Source organism: Phalangium opilio, unplaced genomic scaffold, assembly GCF_054372755.1.
Source record: "Phalangium opilio isolate 3A_F unplaced genomic scaffold, DU_Popi_V2 ptg000360l_1, whole genome shotgun sequence".
In the NCBI taxonomy this organism is placed as follows: Eukaryota; Metazoa; Arthropoda; class Arachnida; order Opiliones; family Phalangiidae; genus Phalangium; species Phalangium opilio.
Genome location: NW_028324230.1, coordinates 2,136,451 through 2,159,036, shown reverse-complemented (window position 1 = coordinate 2,159,036; position 22,586 = coordinate 2,136,451). Strand labels below are relative to the sequence as shown.

At 29.5% G+C, this 22,586-nt stretch overlaps 4 non-coding genes across 4 annotated transcripts; all 4 read left to right on the top strand.

The window, feature by feature from the left end:
• Nucleotides 1-12,600: 12,600 nt before the first annotated feature.
• Nucleotides 12,601-12,673, top strand: TRNAK-UUU (transfer RNA lysine (anticodon UUU)). The gene has a single exon. It is a non-coding gene; the product is annotated as a tRNA-Lys (tRNA).
• A 3,677-nt stretch (nt 12,674-16,350) lies between these two features.
• TRNAK-UUU (transfer RNA lysine (anticodon UUU)) lies at nt 16,351-16,423 on the top strand. Its single transcript has one exon. It is a non-coding gene; the product is annotated as a tRNA-Lys (tRNA).
• A 2,970-nt stretch (nt 16,424-19,393) lies between these two features.
• Nucleotides 19,394-19,466, top strand: TRNAK-UUU (transfer RNA lysine (anticodon UUU)). Its single transcript has one exon. It is a non-coding gene; the product is annotated as a tRNA-Lys (tRNA).
• A 2,610-nt stretch (nt 19,467-22,076) lies between these two features.
• Nucleotides 22,077-22,149, top strand: TRNAK-UUU (transfer RNA lysine (anticodon UUU)). Its single transcript has one exon. It is a non-coding gene; the product is annotated as a tRNA-Lys (tRNA).
• The last annotated feature ends 437 nt before the right edge of the window (nt 22,150-22,586 follow it).

The following is a 22,586-nucleotide window of genomic DNA, read 5'->3' as shown; positions in this document are numbered from 1 at the left end:
TTAAAAATAAAGGTACATTTTTATTTATTGATCAATCGATATGAAGTCACTTTTAATGAGTATTTTAAAGGTAAATAAGCTGAATTCGGTCAAAAGTTTGTCCAGAAAAAAATTCATTAAAAAGTGTACCGAAAAAATCGCATGTTTTTTTTCTTCAAGATACAAAATCCGTGACAACGATTTCTTATTGGAAATTGAATTTGAACAGTTTTTTGAATGTATATCGTTATATTTGCTTGAATTAAAGCAAAAAGTACAAAAATAGTGGTTTCAGTGGTTATATTTTAAAATAGTGAAACAATTCTCAAAATGTGCTTCTCTGGCCGAGAAACGTCGATTTTGAAAATGTTATTAAAAATAAAGGTACATTTTTATTTATTGATCAATCGATATGAAGTCACTTTTAATGAGTATTTTATAGGTAAATAAGCTGAATTCGATCAAAAGTTTGTCCAGAAAAAAATTCATTAAAAAGTGTACCGAAAAAATCGCATGTTTTTTTTCTTCAAGATACAAAATCCGTGACAACTATTTCTTATTGGAAATTGAATTTTAACAGTTTTTTGGATGAATATCGTTATATTTTCTTGAATTAAAGCAAAAAATACAAAAATAATGGTTTCAATGGTTATATTTTAAAATAGTGAAAAAATTCTCAAAATGTTTTTCTCTGGCCGAGAAACGTCGATTTTGAAAATGTTATTAAAAATAAAGGTACATTTTTATTTATTGATCAATCGATATGAAATCGTTTTTAATGAGTATTTTATAGGTAAATAAGCTGAATTCGGTCAAAAATTTGTCCAGACAAAAATTCATTAAAAAGTGTACCGAAAAAATCGCATGTTTTTTTTTCTTCAAGATACAAAATCCGTGACAACTATTTCTTATTGGAAATTGAATTTTAACAGTTTTTTAGATGAATATCGTTATATTTTCTTGAATTAAAGCAAAAAGTACAAAAATAATGGTTTCAATGGTTATATTTTAAAATAGTGAAAAAATTCTCAAAATGTTTTTCTCTGGCCGAGAAACGTCGATTTTGAAAATGTTATTAAAAATAAAGGTACATTTTTATTTATTGATCAATCGATATGAAATCACTTTTAATGAGTATTTTATAGGTAAATAAGCTGAATTCGGTCAAAAATTTGTCCAGAAAAAAATGCATTCAAAAGTGTACCGAAAAAATCGCTTGTTTTTTTTCTTCAAGATACAAACTCCGTGACAACGATTTCTTATTGGAAATTGAATTTTAACAGTTTTTTGGATGAGTATCGTTATATTTGATTGAATTAAAGCAAAAAGTACAAAAAAAATGGTTTCAGTGGTTATATTTGAAAATAGTGAAAAAATTCTCAAAATGTGCTTCTCTGGCCGAGAAACGTCGATTTTGAAAATGTTATTAAAAATAGGGGTACATTTTTATTTATTGATCAATCAATATGAAGTCACTTTTAATGAGTATTTTACAGGTAAATAAGCTGAATTCGATCAAAAGTTTGTCCAGAAAAAAATTCATTAAAAAGTGTACCGAAAAAATCGCATGTTTTTTTTCTTCAAGATACAAAATCCGTGACAACGATTTCTTATTGGAAATTGAATTTTTACAGTTTTTTGGATGAATATCGTTATATTTGCTTGAATTAAAACAAAAAGTACAAAAATAATGGTTTCAATGGTTATATTTTAAAATAGTGAAAAAATTCTCAAAATGTTTTTCTCTGGCCGAGAAACGTCGATTTTGAAAATGTTATTAAAAATAAAGGTACATTTTTATTTATTGATCAATCGATATGAAATCACTTTTAATGAGTATATTATAGGTAAATAAGCTGAATTCGGTCAAAAATTTGTCCAGAAAAAAATGCATTCAAAAGTGTACCGAAAAAATCGCATGTTTTTTTTCTTCAAGATACAAACTCCGTGACAACGATTTCTTATTGGAAATTGAATTTTAACAGTTTTTTGGATGAATATCGTTATATTTGATTGAATTAAAGCAAAAAGTACAAAAAAAAAATGGTTTCAGTGGTTATATTTGAAAATAGTGAAAAAATTCTCAAAATGTGCTTCTCTGGCCGAGAAACGTCGATTTTGAAAATGTTATTAAAAATAAAGGTACATTTTTATTTATTGATCAATCGATATGAAGTCACTTTTAATGAGTATTTTATAGGTAAATAAGCTGAATTCGGTCAAAAGTTTGTCCAGAAAAAAATTCATTAAAAAGTGTACCGAAAAAATCGCATGTTTTTTTTCTTCAAGATACAAAATCCGTGACAACGATTTCTTATTTGAAATTGAATTTGAACAGTTTTTTGAATGTATATCGTTATATTTGCTTGAATTAAAGCAAAAAGTACAAAAATAGTGGTTTCAGTGGTTATATTTGAAAATAGTGAAAAAATTCTCAAAATGTGCTTCTCTGGCCGAGAAACGTCGATTTTGAAAATGTTATTAAAAATAGGGGTACATTTTTATTTATTGATCAATCGATATGAAGTCACTTTTAATGAGTATTTTATAGGTAAATAAGCTGAATTCGATCAAAAGTTTGTCCAGAAAAAAATTCATTAAAAAGTGTACCGAAAAAATCGCATGTTTTTTTTCTTCAAGATACAAAATCCGTGACAACGATTTCTTATTGGAAATTGAATTTTTACAGTTTTTTGGATGAATATCGTTATATTTGCTTGAATTAAAGCAAAAAGTACAAAAATAATGGTTTCAATGGTTATATTTTAAAATAGTGAAAAAATTCTCAAAATGTTTTTCTCTGGCCGAGAAACGTCGATTTTGAAAATGTTATTAAAAATAAAGGTACATTTTTATTTATTGATCAATCGATATGAAATCACTTTTAATGAGTATATTATAGGTAAATAAGCTGAATTCGGTCAAAAATTTGTCCAGAAAAAAATGCATTCAAAAGTGTACCGAAAAAATCGCATGTTTTTTTTCTTCAAGATACAAACTCCGTGACAACGATTTCTTATTGGAAATTGAATTATAACAGTTTTTTGGATGAATATCGTTATATTTGATTGAATTAAAGCAAAAAGTACAAAAAAAAATGGTTTCAGTAGTTATATTTGAAAATAGTGAAAAAATTCTCAAAATGTGCTTCTCTGGCCGAGAAACGTCGATTTTGAAAATGTTATTAAAAATAAAGGTACATTTTTATTTATTGATCAATCGATATGAAGTCACTTTTAATGAGTATTTAAATAGGTAAATAAGCTGAATTCGGTCAAAAGTTTGTCCAGAATAAAATTCATTAAAAAGTGTACCGAAAAAATCGCATGTTTTTTTTCTTCAAGATACAAAATCCGTGACAACGATTTCTTATTGGAAATTGAATTTGAACAGTTTTTTGAATGTATATCGTTATATTTGCTTGAATTAAAGCAAAAAGTACAAAAATAGTGGTTTCAGTGGTTATATTTTAAAATAGTGAAACAATTCTCAAAATGTGCTTCTCTGGCCGAGAAACGTCGATTTTGAAAATGTTATTAAAAATAAAGGTACATTTTTATTTATTGATCAATCGATATGAAGTCACTTTTAATGAGTATTTTATAGGTAAATAAGCTGAATTCGATCAAAAGTTTGTCCAGAAAAAAATTCATTAAAAAGTGTACCGAAAAAATCGCATGTTTTTTTCTTCAAGATACAAAATCCGTGACAACGATTTCTTATTTGAAATTGAATTTGAACAGTTTTTTGAATGTATATCGTTATATTTGCTTGAATTAAAGCAAAAAGTACAAAAATAGTGGTTTCAGTGGTTATATTTGAAAATAGTGAAAAAATTCTCAAAATGTGCTTCTCTGGCCGAGAAACGTCGATTTTGAAAATGTTATTAAAAATAGGGGTACATTTTTATTTATTGATCAATCGATATGAAGTCACTTTTAATGAGTATTTTATAGGTAAATAAGCTGAATTCGGTCAAAAGTTTGTCCAGAAAAAAATTCATTAAAAAGTGTACCGAAAAAATCGCATGTTTTTTTTCTTCAAGATACAAAATCCGTGACAACTATTTCTTATTGGAAATTGAATTTTAATAGTTTTTTGGATGAATATCGTTATATTTTCTTGAATTAAAGCAAAAAGTACAAAAATAATGGTTTCAATGGTTATATTTTAAAATAGTGAAAAAATTCTCAAAATTTTTTTCTCTGGCCGAGAAACGTCGATTTTGAAAATGTTATTAAAAATAAAGGTACATTTTTATTTATGATCAATCGATATGAAATCACTTTTAATGAGTATTTTATAGGTAAATAAGCTGAATTCGGTCAAAAATTTGTCCAGAAAAAAATGCATTCAAAAGTGTACCGAAAAAATCGCTTGTTTTTTTTCTTCAAGATACAAACTCCGTGACAACGATTTCTTATTGGAAATTGAATTTTAACAGTTTTTTGGATGAATATCGTTATATTTGCTTGAATTAAAGCAAAAAGTACAAAAATAATGGTTTCAATGGTTATATTTTAAAATAGTGAAAAAATTCTCAAAATGTTTTTCTCTGGCCGAGAAACGTCGATTTTGAAAATGTTATTAAAACTCGAGGTACATTTTTATTTATTGATCAATCGATATGAAATCACTTTTAATGAGTATTTTATAGGTAATAAGCTGAATTCGGTCAAAAATTTGTCCAGAAAAAATTCATTAAAAAGTGTACCGAAAAAATCGCATGTTTTTTTTCTTCAAGATACAAAATCCGTGACAACTATTTCTTATTGGAAATTGAATTTTAACAGTTTTTTGGATGAATATCGTTATATTTGCTTGAATTAAAGCAAAAAGTACAAAAATAATGGTTTCAATGGTTATATTTTAAAATAGTGAAAAAATTCTCAAAATGTTTTTCTCTGGCCGAGAAACGTCGATTTTGAAAATGTTATTAAAAATCGAGGTTCATTTTTATTTATTGATCAATCGAAATGAAATCACTTTTAGTGAGTATTTTATAGGTAAATAAGCTGAATTCGGTCAAAAGTTTGTCCAGAAAAAAATGCATTAAAAAGTGTACCGAAAAAATCGCATGTTTTTTTTCTTCAAGATGCAAAATCCGTGACAACGATTTCTTATTGAAAATTGAATTTGAACAGTTTTTTGAATGAATATCGTTATATTTGCTTGAATTAAAGCAAAAAGTACAAAAATAGTGGTTTCAGTGGTTATATTTTAAAATAGTGAAAAAAATCTCAAAATGTGCTTCTCTGGCCGAGAAACGTCGATTTCGAAAATGTTATTAAAAATAAAGGTACATTTTTATTTATTGATCAATTGATATGAAATCACTTTTAATGAGTATTTTATAGGTAAATAAGCTGAATTCGGTCAAAAATTTGTCCAGAAAAAAATGCATTCAAAAGTGTACCGAAAAAATCGCATATTTTTTTCTTCAAGATACAAAATCCGTGACAACTATTTCTTATTGGAAATTGAATTTTAACAGTTTTTTGGATGAATATCGTTATATTTGCTTGAATTAAAGCAAAAAGTACAAAAATAATGGTTTCAATGGTTATATTTTAAAATAGTGAAAAAATTCTCAAAATGTTTTTCTCTGGCCGAGAAACGTCGATTTTGAAAATGTTATTAAAACTCGAGGTACATTTTTATTTATTGATCAATCGATATGAAATCACTTTTAATGAGTATTTTATAGGTAATAAGCTGAATTCGGTCAAAAATTTGTCCAGAAAAAATTCATTAAAAAGTGTACCGAAAAAATCGCATGTTTTTTTTCTTCAAGATACAAAATCCGTGACAACTATTTCTTATTGGAAATTGAATTTTAACAGTTTTTTGGATGAATATCGTTATATTTGCTTGAATTAAAGCAAAAAGTACAAAAATAATGGTTTCAATGGTTATATTTTAAAATAGTGAAAAAATTCTCAAAATGTTTTTCTCTGGCCGAGAAACGTCGATTTTGAAAATGTTATTAAAAATCGAGGTTCATTTTTATTTATTGATCAATCGAAATGAAATCACTTTTAGTGAGTATTTTATAGGTAAATAAGCTGAATTCGGTCAAAAGTTTGTCCAGAAAAAAATGCATTAAAAAGTGTACCGAAAAAATCGCATGTTTTTTTTCTTCAAGATGCAAAATCCGTGACAACGATTTCTTATTGAAAATTGAATTTGAACAGTTTTTTGAATGAATATCGTTATATTTGCTTGAATTAAAGCAAAAAGTACAAAAATAGTGGTTTCAGTGGTTATATTTTAAAATAGTGAAAAAAATCTCAAAATGTGCTTCTCTGGCCGAGAAACGTCGATTTCGAAAATGTTATTAAAAATAAAGGTACATTTTTATTTATTGATCAATTGATATGAAATCACTTTTAATGAGTATTTTATAGGTAAATAAGCTGAATTCGGTCAAAAATTTGTCCAGAAAAAAATGCATTCAAAAGTGTACCGAAAAAATCGCATATTTTTTTCTTCAAGATACAAAATCCGTGACAACTATTTCTTATTGGAAATTGAATTTTAACAGTTTTTTGGATGAATATCGTTATATTTGCTTGAATTAAAGCAAAAAGTACAAAAATTATGGTTTCAATGGTTATATTTTAAAATAGTGAAAAAATTCTCAAAATGTTTTTCTCTGGCCGAGAAACGTCGATTTTGAAAATGTTATTAAAAATCGAGGTTCATTTTTATTTATTGATCAATCGAAATGAAATCACTTTTAATGAGTATTTTATAGGTAAATAAGCTGAATTCGGTCAAAAATTTGTCCAGAAAAAATGCATTCAAAAGTGTACCGAAAAAATCTTATATTTTTTTCTTCAAGATACAAAATCCGTGACAACGATTTCTTATTGGAAATTGAATTTTAACAGTTTTTTGGATGAATATCGTTATATTTGCTTGAATTAAAGCAATAAGTACAAAAATAATGGTTTCAGTGGTTATATTTTAAAATAGTGAAAAAATTCTCAAAATGTGCTTCTCTGGCCGAGAAACGTCGATTTTGAAAATGTTATTAAAACTCGAGGTACATTTTTATTTATTGATCAATCGATATGAAATCACTTTTAATGAGTATTTTATAGGTAATAAGCTGAATTCGGTCAAAAATTTGTCCAGAAAAAATTCATTAAAAAGTGTACCGAAAAAATCGCATGTTTTTTTTCTTCAAGATACAAAATCCGTGACAACTATTTCTTATTGGAAATTGAATTTTAACAGTTTTTTGGATGAATATCGTTATATTTGCTTGAATTAAAGCAAAAAGTACAAAAATAATGGTTTCAATGGTTATATTTTAAAATAGTGAAAAAATTCTCAAAATGTTTTTCTCTGGCCGAGAAACGTCGATTTTGAAAATGTTATTAAAAATCGAGGTTCATTTTTATTTATTGATCAATCGAAATGAAATCACTTTTAGTGAGTATTTTATAGGTAAATAAGCTGAATTCGGTCAAAAGTTTGTCCAGAAAAAAATGCATTAAAAAGTGTACCGAAAAAATCGCATGTTTTTTTTCTTCAAGATGCAAAATCCGTGACAACGATTTCTTATTGAAAATTGAATTTGAACAGTTTTTTGAATGAATATCGTTATATTTGCTTGAATTAAAGCAAAAAGTACAAAAATAGTGGTTTCAGTGGTTATATTTTAAAATAGTGAAAAAAATCTCAAAATGTGCTTCTCTGGCCGAGAAACGTCGATTTCGAAAATGTTATTAAAAATAAAGGTACATTTTTATTTATTGATCAATTGATATGAAATCACTTTTAATGAGTATTTTATAGGTAAATAAGCTGAATTCGGTCAAAAATTTGTCCAGAAAAAAATGCATTCAAAAGTGTACCGAAAAAATCGCATATTTTTTTCTTCAAGATACAAAATCCGTGACAACTATTTCTTATTGGAAATTGAATTTTAACAGTTTTTTGGATGAATATCGTTATATTTGCTTGAATTAAAGCAAAAAGTACAAAAATAATGGTTTCAATGGTTATATTTTAAAATAGTGAAAAAATTCTCAAAATGTTTTTCTCTGGCCGAGAAACGTCGATTTTGAAAATGTTATTAAAAATCGAGGTTCATTTTTATTTATTGATCAATCGAAATGAAATCACTTTTAATGAGTATTTTATAGGTAAATAAGCTGAATTCGGTCAAAAATTTGTCCAGAAAAAATGCATTCAAAAGTGTACCGAAAAAATCTTATATTTTTTTCTTCAAGATACAAAATCCGTGACAACGATTTCTTATTGGAAATTGAATTTTAACAGTTTTTTGGATGAATATCGTTATATTTGCTTGAATTAAAGCAATAAGTACAAAAATAATGGTTTCAGTGGTTATATTTTAAAATAGTGAAAAAATTCTCAAAATGTGCTTCTCTGGCCGAGAAACGTCGATTTTGAAAATGTTATTAAAACTCGAGGTACATTTTTATTTATTGATCAATCGATATGAAATCACTTTTAATGAGTATTTTATAGGTAATAAGCTGAATTCGGTTTTATAGAGAATTAAGCTGAATTCGGTCAAAAATTTCTCCAGAAAAAAATGCATTCAAAAAAGTACCGAAAAAATCGCATGTTTTTTTTCTTCAAGATACAAAATCCGTGACAACGGTTTCTTATTGAAAAATTGAATTTTAACAGTTTTCAAAGTTTCAAAGTTTATTTGGCATAGTTTAGTACAAAAGCTCATGAGGAGGGACCAAGTCTTCAAGCGACTTATTGCCCTCCTTAAATTTCTTAAGATTAACGTCAATTGGACAACAAAATTAGATAAAGAACATTAAAAGAGAATAACCGTAAAAAAATAATATAAATTAAAATTTAAATAAAGTTTTGCAAATACATGGATATAGTTTAATATCTTTTGTAAAGCATGACTTTTTTACTTCGTTTAATATAAAATATGAACGAGTTATTGTTTTTCTTTAAATAAAACAATCAAAATCAGGAATAAATAAATATATAAATAAAAAAATAAATAAACAAGTAGATCAAAGATGGCTACACACTGCCATTAAGTATATGAATTTTAAGTTTTTTGATTGAATATCGTTACATTTGCTTGAATTAAAGCAAAAAGTATAAAAATAATGGTTTCAGTGAACATATTTGAAAATAGTGAAGAAAAACTCAAAGTATGCTTCTTTGGCCGTGAAACGTCGATTTTGAAAATGTTATTAAAAATCGAGGTACATTTTTATTTATTGTTCAATCGAGATAAAATAAATAAATATACCAAAGAAGCATATTTTGAGTATTTCTTCACTATTTTCAAATATATTCACTGAAACCATTATTTTTATACTTTTTGCTTTAATTCAAGCAATGTAACGATATTCATTCAAAAAACTGTTAAAATTCAATTTTCAATAAGAAATCGTACTCACGGATTTTTTATCTTGAAGAAGAAAAACATGCGATTTTTTCGGTACACTTTTGAATGCATTTTTTTCTGGAGAAATTTTTGACCGAATTCAGCTTAATTCCCTATAAAACACTCATTGAAAGTGATTTCATCTCGATTGAACAATAATTAAAAATTTACCTCGATTTTTAATAACATTTTCAAAATCGACGTTTCACGGCCAAAGAAGCATACTTTGAGTAATTCTTCACTATTTTCAAATATATTCATTGAAACCATTATTTTTATACTTTTTGCTTTAATTCAAGCAATGTAACGATATTCATTCAAAAAACTGTTAAAATTCAATTTTCAATAAGAAATCGTATTCACGGATTTTGTGTCTTGGAGAAGAAAAACCTGCGATTTTTTCGGTACTTTTTTGAATGCATTTTTTTCTGGAGAAATTTTTACCGAATTCAGCTTAATTCCCTATAAAACACTCATTGAAAGTGGTGGTTCGAGCCCACCCGGGACCGGTGTTGTGGGATCTCAAATGTAACGTAAAAACCAAAGTTTTTCCACAATACCTGACAACCATTTAATTTTTGGGTTTCCGTGCCGCATTGGTTAGCGCGTTTGGCTATGAACCGAAAGGTTGGTGGTTCGTGCCCATCCGGGAGCGGTGTTGTGAGGTCTCAGATGTGACGTAAAAAGTCAGAGTTTTTCCACAATACCTGACGAACATTTTATGTCTGTGCTTCCGTGGCGCAATGGTTAGCGCGCTCAACTGTTATTCAAAAGGTTGGTGGTTCGAGCGTACCCATGAGCGGTGTTGTGATGTCTCAGATGTGAAGTAAAAAGTCGAGGTTTTTCCACAATACCTGACGACCATTTAATATTTGGGCTTCCGTGGCGCAATGGTTAGCGCGTTCGGCTGTTAACCGAAAGGTTGGTGGTTCGAGCCCACCCGAAAGCGGTGTTGTGAGGTCTCAGATGTAACGTAAAATGTCATAGTTTTTCCACAATAACTGACGAACATTTAATATTTGGGCTTCCGTGGCGCAATGGTTAGCGCGTTCGGCAGTTAACCGAAAGGTTGGTGGTTCGAGCCCATCCGGGAGCGGTGTTGTGGGATCTCTAATGTAACGTAAAAACCCAAAGTTTTTCCACACTGAAACCATTATTTTTATACTTTTTGCTTTAGTTCAAGCAAATGTAACGATATTCAATCAAAAAACTTAAAATTCATATGTTTAATGGCAGTGTGTAGCCATCTTTGATCTACTTGTTTATTTATTTTTTTATTTATATATTTATTTATTCCTGATTTTGATTGTTTTATTCAAAGAAAAACAATAACTCGTTCATATTTTATATTAAACGAAGTAAAAAAGTCATGCTTTACAAAAGATATTAAACTATATCCATGTATTTGCAAAACTTTATTTAAATTTTAATTTATATTATTTTTTTATGGTTATTCTCTTTTAATGTTCTTTATCTAATTTTGTTGTCCAATTGACGTTAATCTTAAGAAATTTAAGGAGGGAAATAAGTCGCTTGAAGACTTGGTCCCTCCTCATGAGCTTTTGTACTAAACTATGCCAAATAAACTTTGAAACTTTGAAACTTTGAAAACTGTTAAAATTCAATTTTTCAATAAGAAATCGTTGTCACGGATTTTGTATCTTGAAGAAGAAAAACATGCGATTTTTTCGGTACTTTTTTGAATGCATTTTTTTCTGGAGAAATTTTTGACCGAATTCAGCTTAATTCCCTATAAAACACTCATTAAAAGTGATTTCATCTCGATTGAACAATAAATAAAAATGTACCTCGATTTTTAATAACATTTTCAAAATCGACGTTTCACGGCCAAAGAAGCATACTTTGAGTATTTCTTCACTATTTTCAAATATGTTCACTGAAACCATTATTTTTATACTTTTTGCTTTAATTCAAGCAAATGTAACGATATTCAATCAAAAAACTGTTAAAATTAAATTTTTCAATAAGAAATCGTTGTCACGGATTTTGTATCTTGAAGAAGAAAAACATGCGATTTTTTCGGTACTTTTTTGAATGCATTTTTTTCTGGAGAAATTTTTGACCGAATTCAGCTTAATTCCCTATAAAACACTCATTAAAAGTGATTTTATCTCGATTGAACAATAAATAAAAATGTACCTCGATTTTTAATAACATTTTCAAAATCGACGTTTCACGGCCAAAGAAGCATATTTTGAGTATTTCTTCACTATTTTCAAATATAACCGCTGAAACCATTATTTTTATACTTTTTGCTTTAATTCAAGCAAATGTAACGATATTCATTCAAAAAACTGTTAAAATTCTATTTTTCAATAAGAAATCGTTGTCACGGATTTTGTATCTTGAAGAAGAAAAACATGCGATTTTTTCGGTACACTTTTGAATGCATTTTTTTCTGGAGACATTTTTGACCGAATTCAGCTTAATTCCCTATAAAACACTCATTGAAAGTGATTTCATCTCGATTGAACAATAATTAAAAATTTACCTCGATTTTTAATAACATTTTCAAAATCGACGTTTCACGGCCAAAGAAGCATACTTTGAGTAATTCTTCACTATTTTCAAATATATTCATTGAAACCATTATTTTTATACTTTTTGCTTTAATTCAAGCAATGTAACGATATTCATTCAAAACACTGTTAAAATTCAATTTTCAATAAGAAATCGTATTCACGGATTTTGTGTCTTGAAGAAGAAAAACCTGCGATTTTTTCGGTACTTTTTTGAATGCATTTTTTTCTGGAGAAATTTTTGACCGAATTCAGCTTAATTCCCTATAAAACACTCATTGAAAGTGGTGGTTCGAGCCCACCCGGGACCGGTGTTGTGGGATCTCAAATGTAACGTAAAAACCAAAGTTTTTCCACAATACCTGACAACCATTTAATTTTTGGGTTTCCGTGCCGCATTGGTTAGCGCGTTCGGCTATGAACCGAAAGGTTGGTGGTTCGTGCCCATCCGGGAGCGGTGTTGTGAGGTCTCAGATGTGACGTAAAAAGTCAGAGTTTTTCCACAATACCTGACGAACATTTAATTTCTGTGCTTCCGTGGCGCAATGGTTAGCGCGCTCAACTGTTATTCAAAAGGTTGGTGGTTCGAGCGTACCCATGAGCGGTGTTGTGATGTCTCAGATGTGAAGTAAAAAGTCGAGGTTTTTCCACAATACCTGACGACCATTTAATATTTGGGCTTCCGTGGCGCAATGGTTAGCGCGTTCGGCTTTTAACCGAAAGGTTGGTGGTTCGAACCCACCCGAAAGCGGTGTTGTGAGGTCTCAGATGTAACGTAAAATGTCATAGTTTTTCCACAATAACTGACGAACATTTAATATTTGGGCTTCCGTGGCGCAATGGTTAGCGCGTTCGGCTGTTAACCGAAAGGTTGGTGGTTCGAGCCCATCCGGGAGCGGTGTTGTGGGATCTCTAATGTAACGTAAAAACCCAAAGTTTTTCCACACTGAAACCATTATTTTTATACTTTTTGCTTTAATTCAAGCAAATGTAACGATATTCAATCAAAAAACTTAAAATTCATATACTTAATGGCAGTGTGTAGCCATCTTTGATCTACTTGTTTATTTATTTTTTTATTTATATATTTATTTATTCCTGATTTTGATTGTTTTATTCAAAGAAAAACAATAACTCGTTCATATTTTATATTAAACGAAGTAAAAAAGTCATGCTTTACAAAAGATATTAAACTATACCCATGTATTTGCAAAACTTTATTTAAATTTTAATTTATATTATTTTTTTATGGTTATTCTCTTTTAATGTTCTTTATCTAATTTTGTTGTCCAATTGACGTTAATCTTAAGAAATTTAAGGAGGGAAATATGTCGCTTGAAGACTTGGTCCCTCCTCATGAGCTTTTGTACTAAACTATGCCAAATAAACTTTGAAACTTTGAAACTTTGAAAACTGTTAAAATTCAATTTTTCAATAAGAAATCGTTGTCACGGATTTTGTATCTTGAAGAAGAAAAACATGCGATTTTTTCGGTACTTTTTTGAATGCATTTTTTTCTGGAGAAATTTTTGACCGAATTCAGCTTAATTCCCTATAAAACACTCATTAAAAGTGATTTCATCTCGATTGAACAATAAATAAAAATGTACCTCGATTTTTAATAACATTTTCAAAATCGACGTTTCACGGCCAAAGAAGCATACTTTGAGTATTTCTTCACTATTTTCAAATATGTTCACTGAAACCATTATTTTTATACTTTTTGCTTTAATTCAAGCAAATGTAACGATATTCAATCAAAAAACTGTTAAAATTAAATTTTTCAATAAGAAATCGTTGTCACGGATTTTGTATCTTGAAGAAGAAAAACTTGCGATTTTTTCGGTACTTTTTTGAATGCATTTTTTTCTGGAGAAATTTTTGACCGAATTCAGCTTAATTTCCTATAAAACACTCATTAAAAGTGATTTCATCTCGATTGAACAATAAATAAAAATGTACCTCGATTTTTAATAACATTTTCAAAATCGACGTTTCACGGCCAAAGAAGCATACTTTGAGTATTTCTTCACTATTTTCAAATATGTTCACTGAAACCATTATTTTTATACTTTTTGCTTTAATTCAAGCAAATGTAACGATATTCAATCAAAAAACTGTTAAAATTAAATTTTTCAATAAGAAATCGTTGTCACGGGTTTTGTATCTTGAAGAAGAAAAACATGCGATTTTTTCGGTACTTTTTTGAATGCATTTTTTTCTGGAGAAATTTTTGACCGAATTCAGCTTAATTCCCTATAAAACACTCATTAAAAGTGATTTTATCTCGATTGAACAATAAATAAAAATGTACCTCGATTTTTAATAACATTTTCAAAATCGACGTTTCACGGCCAAAGAAGCATACTTTGAGTATTTCTTCACTATTTTCAAATATGTTCACTGAAACCATTATTTTTATACTTTTTGCTTTAATTCAAGCAAATGTAACGATATTCAATCAAAAAACTGTTAAAATTAAATTTTTCAATAAGAAATCGTTGTCACGGATTTTGTATCTTGAAGAAGAAAAACATGCGATTTTTTCGGTACTTTTTTGAATGCATTTTTTTCTGGAGAAATTTTTGACCGAATTCAGCTTAATTCCCTATAAAACACTCATTAAAAGTGATTTTATCTCGATTGAACAATAAATAAAAATGTACCTCGATTTTTAATGACATTTTCAAAATCGACGTTTCACGGCCAAAGAAGCATATTTTGAGTATTACTTCACTATTTTCAAATATAACCGCTGAAACCATTATTTTTATACTTTTTGCTTTAATTCAAGCAAATGTAACGATATTCATTCAAAAAACTGTTAAAATTCAATTTTTCAATAAGAAATCGTTGTCACGGATTTTGTATCTTGAAGAAGAAAAACATGCGATTTTTTCGGTACACTTTTGAATGCATTTTTTTCTGGAGAAATTTTTGACCGAATTCAGCTTAATTCCCTATAAAACACTCATTGAAAGTGATTTTATCTCGATTGAACAATAAATAAAAATGTACCTCGATTTTTAATAACATTTTCAAAATCGACGTTTCACGGCCAAAGAAGCATACTTTGAGTATTTCTTCACTATTTTCAAATATGTTCACTGAAACCATTATTTTTATACTTTTTGCTTTAATTCAAGCAAATGTAACGATATTCAATCAAAAAACTGTTAAAATTAAATTTTTCAATAAGAAATCGTTGTCACGGATTTTGTATCTTGAAGAAGAAAAACATGCGATTTTTTCGGTACTTTTTTGAATGCATTTTTTTCTGGAGAAATTTTTGACCGAATTCAGCTTAATTCCCTATAAAACACTCATTAAAAGTGATTTTATCTCGATTGAACAATAAATAAAAATGTACCTCGATTTTTAATAACATTTTCAAAATCGACGTTTCACGGCCAAAGAAGCATATTTTGAGTATTACTTCACTATTTTCAAATATAACCGCTGAAACCATTATTTTTATACTTTTTGCTTTAATTCAAGCAAATGTAACGATATTCATTCAAAAAACTGTTAAAATTCAATTTTTCAATAAGAAATCGTTGTCACGGATTTTGTATCTTGAAGAAGAAAAACATGCGATTTTTTCGGTACACTTTTGAATGCATTTTTTTCTGGAGAAATTTTTGACCGAATTCAGCTTAATTCCCTATAAAACACTCATTGAAAGTGATTTCATCTCGATTGAACAATAATTAAAAATTTACCTCGATTTTTAATAACATTTTCAAAATCGACGTTTCACGGCCAAAGAAGCATACTTTGAGTAATTCTTCACTATTTTCAAATATATTCATTGAAACCATTATTTTTATACTTTTTGCTTTAATTCAAGCAATGTAACGATATTCATTCAAAAAACTGTTAAAATTCAATTTTCAATAAGAAATCGTATTCACGGATTTTGTGTCTTGAAGAAGAAAAACCTGCGATTTTTTCGGTACTTTTTTGAATGCATTTTTTTCTGGAGAAATTTTTGACCGAATTCAGCTTAATTCCCTATAAAACACTCATTGAAAGTGGTGGTTCGAGCCCACCCGGGACCGGTGTTGTGGGATCTCAAATGTAACGTAAAAACCAAAGTTTTTCCACAATACCTGACAACCATTTAATTTTTGGGTTTCCGTGCCGCATTGGTTAGCGCGTTCGGCTATGAACCGAAAGGTTGGTGGTTCGTGCCCATCCGGGAGCGGTGTTGTGAGGTCTCAGATGTGACGTAAAAAGTCAGAGTTTTTCCACAATACCTGACGAACATTTAATTTCTGTGCTTCCGTGGCGCAATGGTTAGCGCGCTCAACTGTTATTCAAAAGGTTGGTGGTTCGAGCGTACCCATGAGCGGTGTTGTGATGTCTCAGATGTGAAGTAAAAAGTCGAGGTTTTTCCACAATACCTGACGACCATTTAATATTTGGGCTTCCGTGGCGCAATGGTTAGCGCGTTCGGCTTTTAACCGAAAGGTTGGTGGTTCGAACCCACCCGAAAGCGGTGTTGTGAGGTCTCAGATGTAACGTAAAATGTCATAGTTTTTCCACAATAACTGACGAACATTTAATATTTGGGCTTCCGTGGCGCAATGGTTAGCGCGTTCGGCTGTTAACCGAAAGGTTGGTGGTTCGAGCCCATCCGGGAGCGGTGTTGTGGGATCTCTAATGTAACGTAAAAACCCAAAGTTTTTCCACACTGAAACCATTATTTTTATACTTTTTGCTTTAATTCAAGCAAATGTAACGATATTCAATCAAAAAACTTAAAATTCATATACTTAATGGCAGTGTGTAGCCATCTTTGATCTACTTGTTTATTTATTTTTTTATTTATATATTTATTTATTCCTGATTTTGATTGTTTTATTCAAAGAAAAACAATAACTCGTTCATATTTTATATTAAACGAAGTAAAAAAGTCATGCTTTACAAAAGATATTAAACTATATCCATGTATTTGCAAAACTTTATTTAAATTTTAATTTATATTATTTTTTTATGGTTATTCTCTTTTAATGTTCTTTATCTAATTTTGTTGTCCAATTGACGTTAATCTTAAGAAATTTAAGGAGGGAAATAAGTCGCTTGAAGACTTGGTCCCTCCTCATGAGCTTTTGTACTAAACTATGCCAAATAAACTTTGAAACTTTGAAACTTTGAAAACGGTTAAAATTCAATTTTTCAATAAGAAATCGTTGTCACGGATTTTGTATCTTGAAGAAGAAAAACATGCGATTTTTTCGGTACTTTTTTGAATGCATTTTTTTCTGGAGAAATTTTTGACCGAATTCAGCTTAATTCCCTATAAAACACTCATTAAAAGTGATTTCATCTCGATTGAACAATAAATAAAAATGTACCTCGATTTTTAATAACATTTTCAAAATCGACGTTTCACGGCCAAAGAAGCATACTTTGAGTATTTCTTCACTATTTTCAAATATGTTCACTGAAACCATTATTTTTATACTTTTTGCTTTAATTCAAGCAAATGTAACGATATTCAATCAAAAAACTGTTAAAATTAAATTTTTCAATAAGAAATCGTTGTCACGGATTTTGTATCTTGAAGAAGAAAAACTTGCGATTTTTTCGGTACTTTTTTGAATGCATTTTTTTCTGGAGAAATTTTTGACCGAATTCAGCTTAATTTCCTATAAAACACTCATTAAAAGTGATTTCATCTCGATTGAACAATAAATAAAAATGTACCTCGATTTTTAATAACATTTTCAAAATCGACGTTTCACGGCCAAAGAAGCATACTTTGAGTATTTCTTCACTATTTTCAAATATGTTCACTGAAACCATTATTTTTATACTTTTTGCTTTAATTCAAGCAAATGTAACGATATTCAATCAAAAAACTGTTAAAATTAAATTTTTCAATAAGAAATCGTTGTCACGGATTTTGTATCTTGAAGAAGAAAAACATGCGATTTTTTCGGTACTTTTTTGAATGCATTTTTTTCTGGAGAAATTTTTGACCGAATTCAGCTTAATTCCCTATAAAACACTCATTAAAAGTGATTTTATCTCGATTGAACAATAAATAAAAATGTAAATCGATTTTTAATAACATTTTCAAAATCGACGTTTCACGGCCAAAGAAGCATACTTTGAGTATTTCTTCACTATTTTCAAATATGTTCACTGAAACCATTATTTTTATACTTTTTGCTTTAATTCAAGCAAATGTAACGATATTCAATCAAAAAACTGTTAAAATTAAATTTTTCAATAAGAAATCGTTGTCACGGATTTTGTATCTTGAAGAAGAAAAACATGCTATTTTTTCGGTACTTTTTTGAATGCATTTTTTTCTGGAGAAATTTTTGACCGAATTCAGCTTAACTCCCTATAAAACACTCATTAAAAGTGATTTTATCTCGATTGAACAATAAATAAAAATGTACCTCGATTTTTAATAACATTTTCAAAATCGACGTTTCACGGCCAAAGAAGCATATTTTGAGTATTTCTTCACTATTTTCAAATATAACCGCTGAAACCATTATTTTTATACTTTTTGCTTTAATTCAAGCAAATGTAACGATATTCATTCAAAAAACTGTTAAAATTCAATTTTTCAATAAGAAATCGTTGTCACGGATTTTGTATCTTGAAGAAAAACATGCGATTTTTTCGGTACACTTTTGAATGCATTTTTTTCTGGAGAAATTTTTGACCGAATTCAGCTTAATTCCCTATAAAACACTCATTGAAAGTGATTTCATCTCGATTGAACAATAATTAAAAATTTACCTCGATTTTTAATAACATTTTCAAAATCGACGTTTCACGGCCAAAGAAGCATACTTTGAGTAATTCTTCACTATTTTCAAATATATTCATTGAAACCATTATTTTTATTCTTTTTGCTTTAATTCAAGCAATGTAACGATATTCATTCAAAAAACTGTTAAAATTCAATTTTCAATAAGAAATCGTATTCACGGATTTTGTGTCTTGAAGAAGAAAAACCTGCGATTTTTTCGGTACTTTTTTGAATGCATTTTTTTCTGGAGAAATTTTTGACCGAATTCAGCTTAATTCCCTATAAAACACTCATTGAAAGTGGTGGTTCGAGCCCACCCGGGACCGGTGTTGTGGGATCTCAAATGTAACGTAAAAACCAAAGTTTTTCCACAATACCTGACAACCATTTAATTTTTGGGTTTCCGTGCCGCATTGGTTAGCGCGTTCGGCTATGAACCGAAAGGTTGGTGGTTCGTGCCCATCCGGGAGCGGTGTTGTGAGGTCTCAGATGTGACGTAAAAAGTCAGAGTTTTTCCACAATACCTGACGAACATTTAATTTCTGTGCTTCCGTGGCGCAATGGTTAGCGCGCTCAACTGTTATTCAAAAGGTTGGTGGTTCGAGCGTACCCATGAGCGGTGTTGTGATGTCTCAGATGTGAAGTAAAAAGTCGAGGTTTTTCCACAATACCTGACGACCATTTAATATTTGGGCTTCCGTGGCGCAATGGTTAGCGCGTTCGGCTTTTAACCGAAAGGTTGGTGGTTCGAACCCACCCGAAAGCGGTGTTGTGAGGTCTCAGATGTATCGTAAAATGTCATAGTTTTTCCACAATAACTGACGAACATTTAATATTTGGGCTTCCGTGGCGCAATGGTTAGCGCGTTCGGCTGTTAACCGAAAGGTTGGTGGTTCGAGCCCATCCGGGAGCGGTGTTGTGGGATCTCTAATGTAACGTAAAAACCCAAAGTTTTTCCACACTGAAACCATTATTTTTATACTTTTTGCTTTAATTCAAGCAAATGTAACGATATTCAATCAAAAAACTTAAAATTCATATACTTAATGGCAGTGTGTAGCCATCTTTGATCTACTTGTTTATTTATTTTTTTATTTATATATTTATTTATTCCTGATTTTGATTGTTTTATTCAAAGAAAAACAATAACTCGTTCATATTTTATATTAAACGAAGTAAAAAAGTCATGCTTTACAAAAGATATTAAACTATATCCATGTATTTGCAAAACTTTATTTAAATTTTAATTTATATTATTTTTTTATGGTTATTCTCTTTTAATGTTCTTTATCTAATTTTGTTGTCCAATTGACGTTAATCTTAAGAAATTTAAGGAGGGAAATAAGTCGCTTGAAGACTTGGTCCCTCCTCATGAGCTTTTGTACTAAACTATGCCAAATAAACTTTGAAACTTTGAAAACGGTTAAAATTCAATTTTTCAATAAGAAATCGTTGTCACGGATTTTGTATCTTGAAGAAGAAAAACATGCGATTTTTTCGGTACTTTTTTGAATGCATTTTTTTCTGGAGAAATTTTTGACCGAATTCAGCTTGATTCCCTATAAAACACTCATTAAAAGTGATTTCATCTCGATTGAACAATAAATAAAAATGTACCTCGATTTTTAATAACATTTTCAAAATCGACGTTTCACGGCCAAAGAAGCATACTTTGAGTATTTCTTCACTATTTTCAAATATGTTCACTGAAACCATTATTTTTATACTTTTTGCTTTAATTCAAGCAAATGTAACGATATTCAATCAAAAAACTGTTAAAATTAAATTTTTCAATAAGAAATCGTTGTCACGGATTTTGTATCTTGAAGAAGAAAAACTTGCGATTTTTTCGGTACTTTTTTGAATGCATTTTTTTCTGGAGAAATTTTTGACCGAATTCAGCTTAATTTCCTATAAAACACTCATTAAAAGTGATTTCATCTCGATTGAACAATAAATAAAAATGTACCTCGATTTTTAATAACATTTTCAAAATCGACGTTTCACGGCCAAAGAAGCATACTTTGAGTATTTCTTCACTATTTTCAAATATGTTCACTGAAACCATTATTTTTATACTTTTTGCTTTAATTCAAGCAAATGTAACGATATTCAATCAAAAAACTGTTAAAATTAAATTTTTCAATAAGAAATCGTTGTCACGGATTTTGTATCTTGAAGAAGAAAAACATGCGATTTTTTCGGTACTTTTTTGAATGCATTTTTTTCTGGAGAAATTTTTGACCGAATTCAGCTTAATTCCCTATAAAACACTCATTAAAAGTGATTTTATCTCGATTGAACAATAAATAAAAATGTACCTCGATTTTTAATAACATTTTCAAAATCGACGTTTCACGGCCAAAGAAGCATATTTTGAGTATTTCTTCACTATTTTCAAATATAACCGCTGAAACCATTATTTTTATACTTTTTGCTTTAATTCAAGCAAATGTAACGATATTCATTCAAAAAACTGTTAAAATTCAATTTTTCAATAAGAAATCGTTGTCACGGATTTTGTATCTTGAAGAAAAACATGCGATTTTTTCGGTACACTTTTGAATGCATTTTTTTCTGGAGAAATTTTTGACCGAATTCAGCTTAATTCCCTATAAAACACTCATTGAAAGTGATTTCATCTCGATTGAACAATAATTAAAAATTTACCTCGATTTTTAATAACATTTTCAAAATCGACGTTTCACGGCCAAAGAAGCATACTTTGAGTAATTCTTCACTATTTTCAAATATATTCATTGAAACCATTATTTTTATTCTTTTTGCTTTAATTCAAGCAATGTAACGATATTCATTCAAAAAACTGTTAAAATTCAATTTTCAATAAGAAATCGTATTCACGGATTTTGTGTCTTGAAGAAGAAAAACCTGCGATTTTTTCGGTACTTTTTTGAATGCATTTTTTTCTGGAGAAATTTTTGACCGAATTCAGCTTAATTCCCTATAAAACACTCATTGAAAGTGGTGGTTCGAGCCCACCCGGGACCGGTGTTGTGGGATCTCAAATGTAACGTAAAAACCAAAGTTTTTCCACAATACCTGACAACCATTTAATTTTTGGGTTTCCGTGCCGCATTGGTTAGCGCGTTCGGCTATGAACCGAAAGGTTGGTGGTTCGTGCCCATCCGGGAGCGGTGTTGTGAGGTCTCAGATGTGACGTAAAAAGTCAGAGTTTTTCCACAATACCTGACGAACATTTAATTTCTGTGCTTCCGTGGCGCAATGGTTAGCGCGCTCAACTGTTATTCAAAAGGTTGGTGGTTCGAGCGTACCCATGAGCGGTGTTGTGATGTCTCAGATGTGAAGTAAAAAGTCGAGGTTTTTCCACAATACCTGACGACCATTTAATATTTGGGCTTCCGTGGCGCAATGGTTAGCGCGTTCGGCTTTTAACCGAAAGGTTGGTGGTTCGAACCCACCCGAAAGCGGTGTTGTGAGGTCTCAGATGTATCGTAAAATGTCATAGTTTTTCCACAATAACTGACGAACATTTAATATTTGGGCTTCCGTGGCGCAATGGTTAGCGCGTTCGGCTGTTAACCGAAAGGTTGGTGGTTCGAGCCCATCCGGGAGCGGTGTTGTGGGATCTCTAATGTAACGTAAAAACCCAAAGTTTTTCCACACTGAAACCATTATTTTTATACTTTTTGCTTTAATTCAAGCAAATGTAACGATATTCAATCAAAAAACTTAAAATTCATATACTTAATGGCAGTGTGTAGCCATCTTTGATCTACTTGTTTATTTATTTTTTTATTTATATATTTATTTATTCCTGATTTTGATTGTTTTATTCAAAGAAAAACAATAACTCGTTCATATTTTATATTAAACGAAGTAAAAAAGTCATGCTTTACAAAAGATA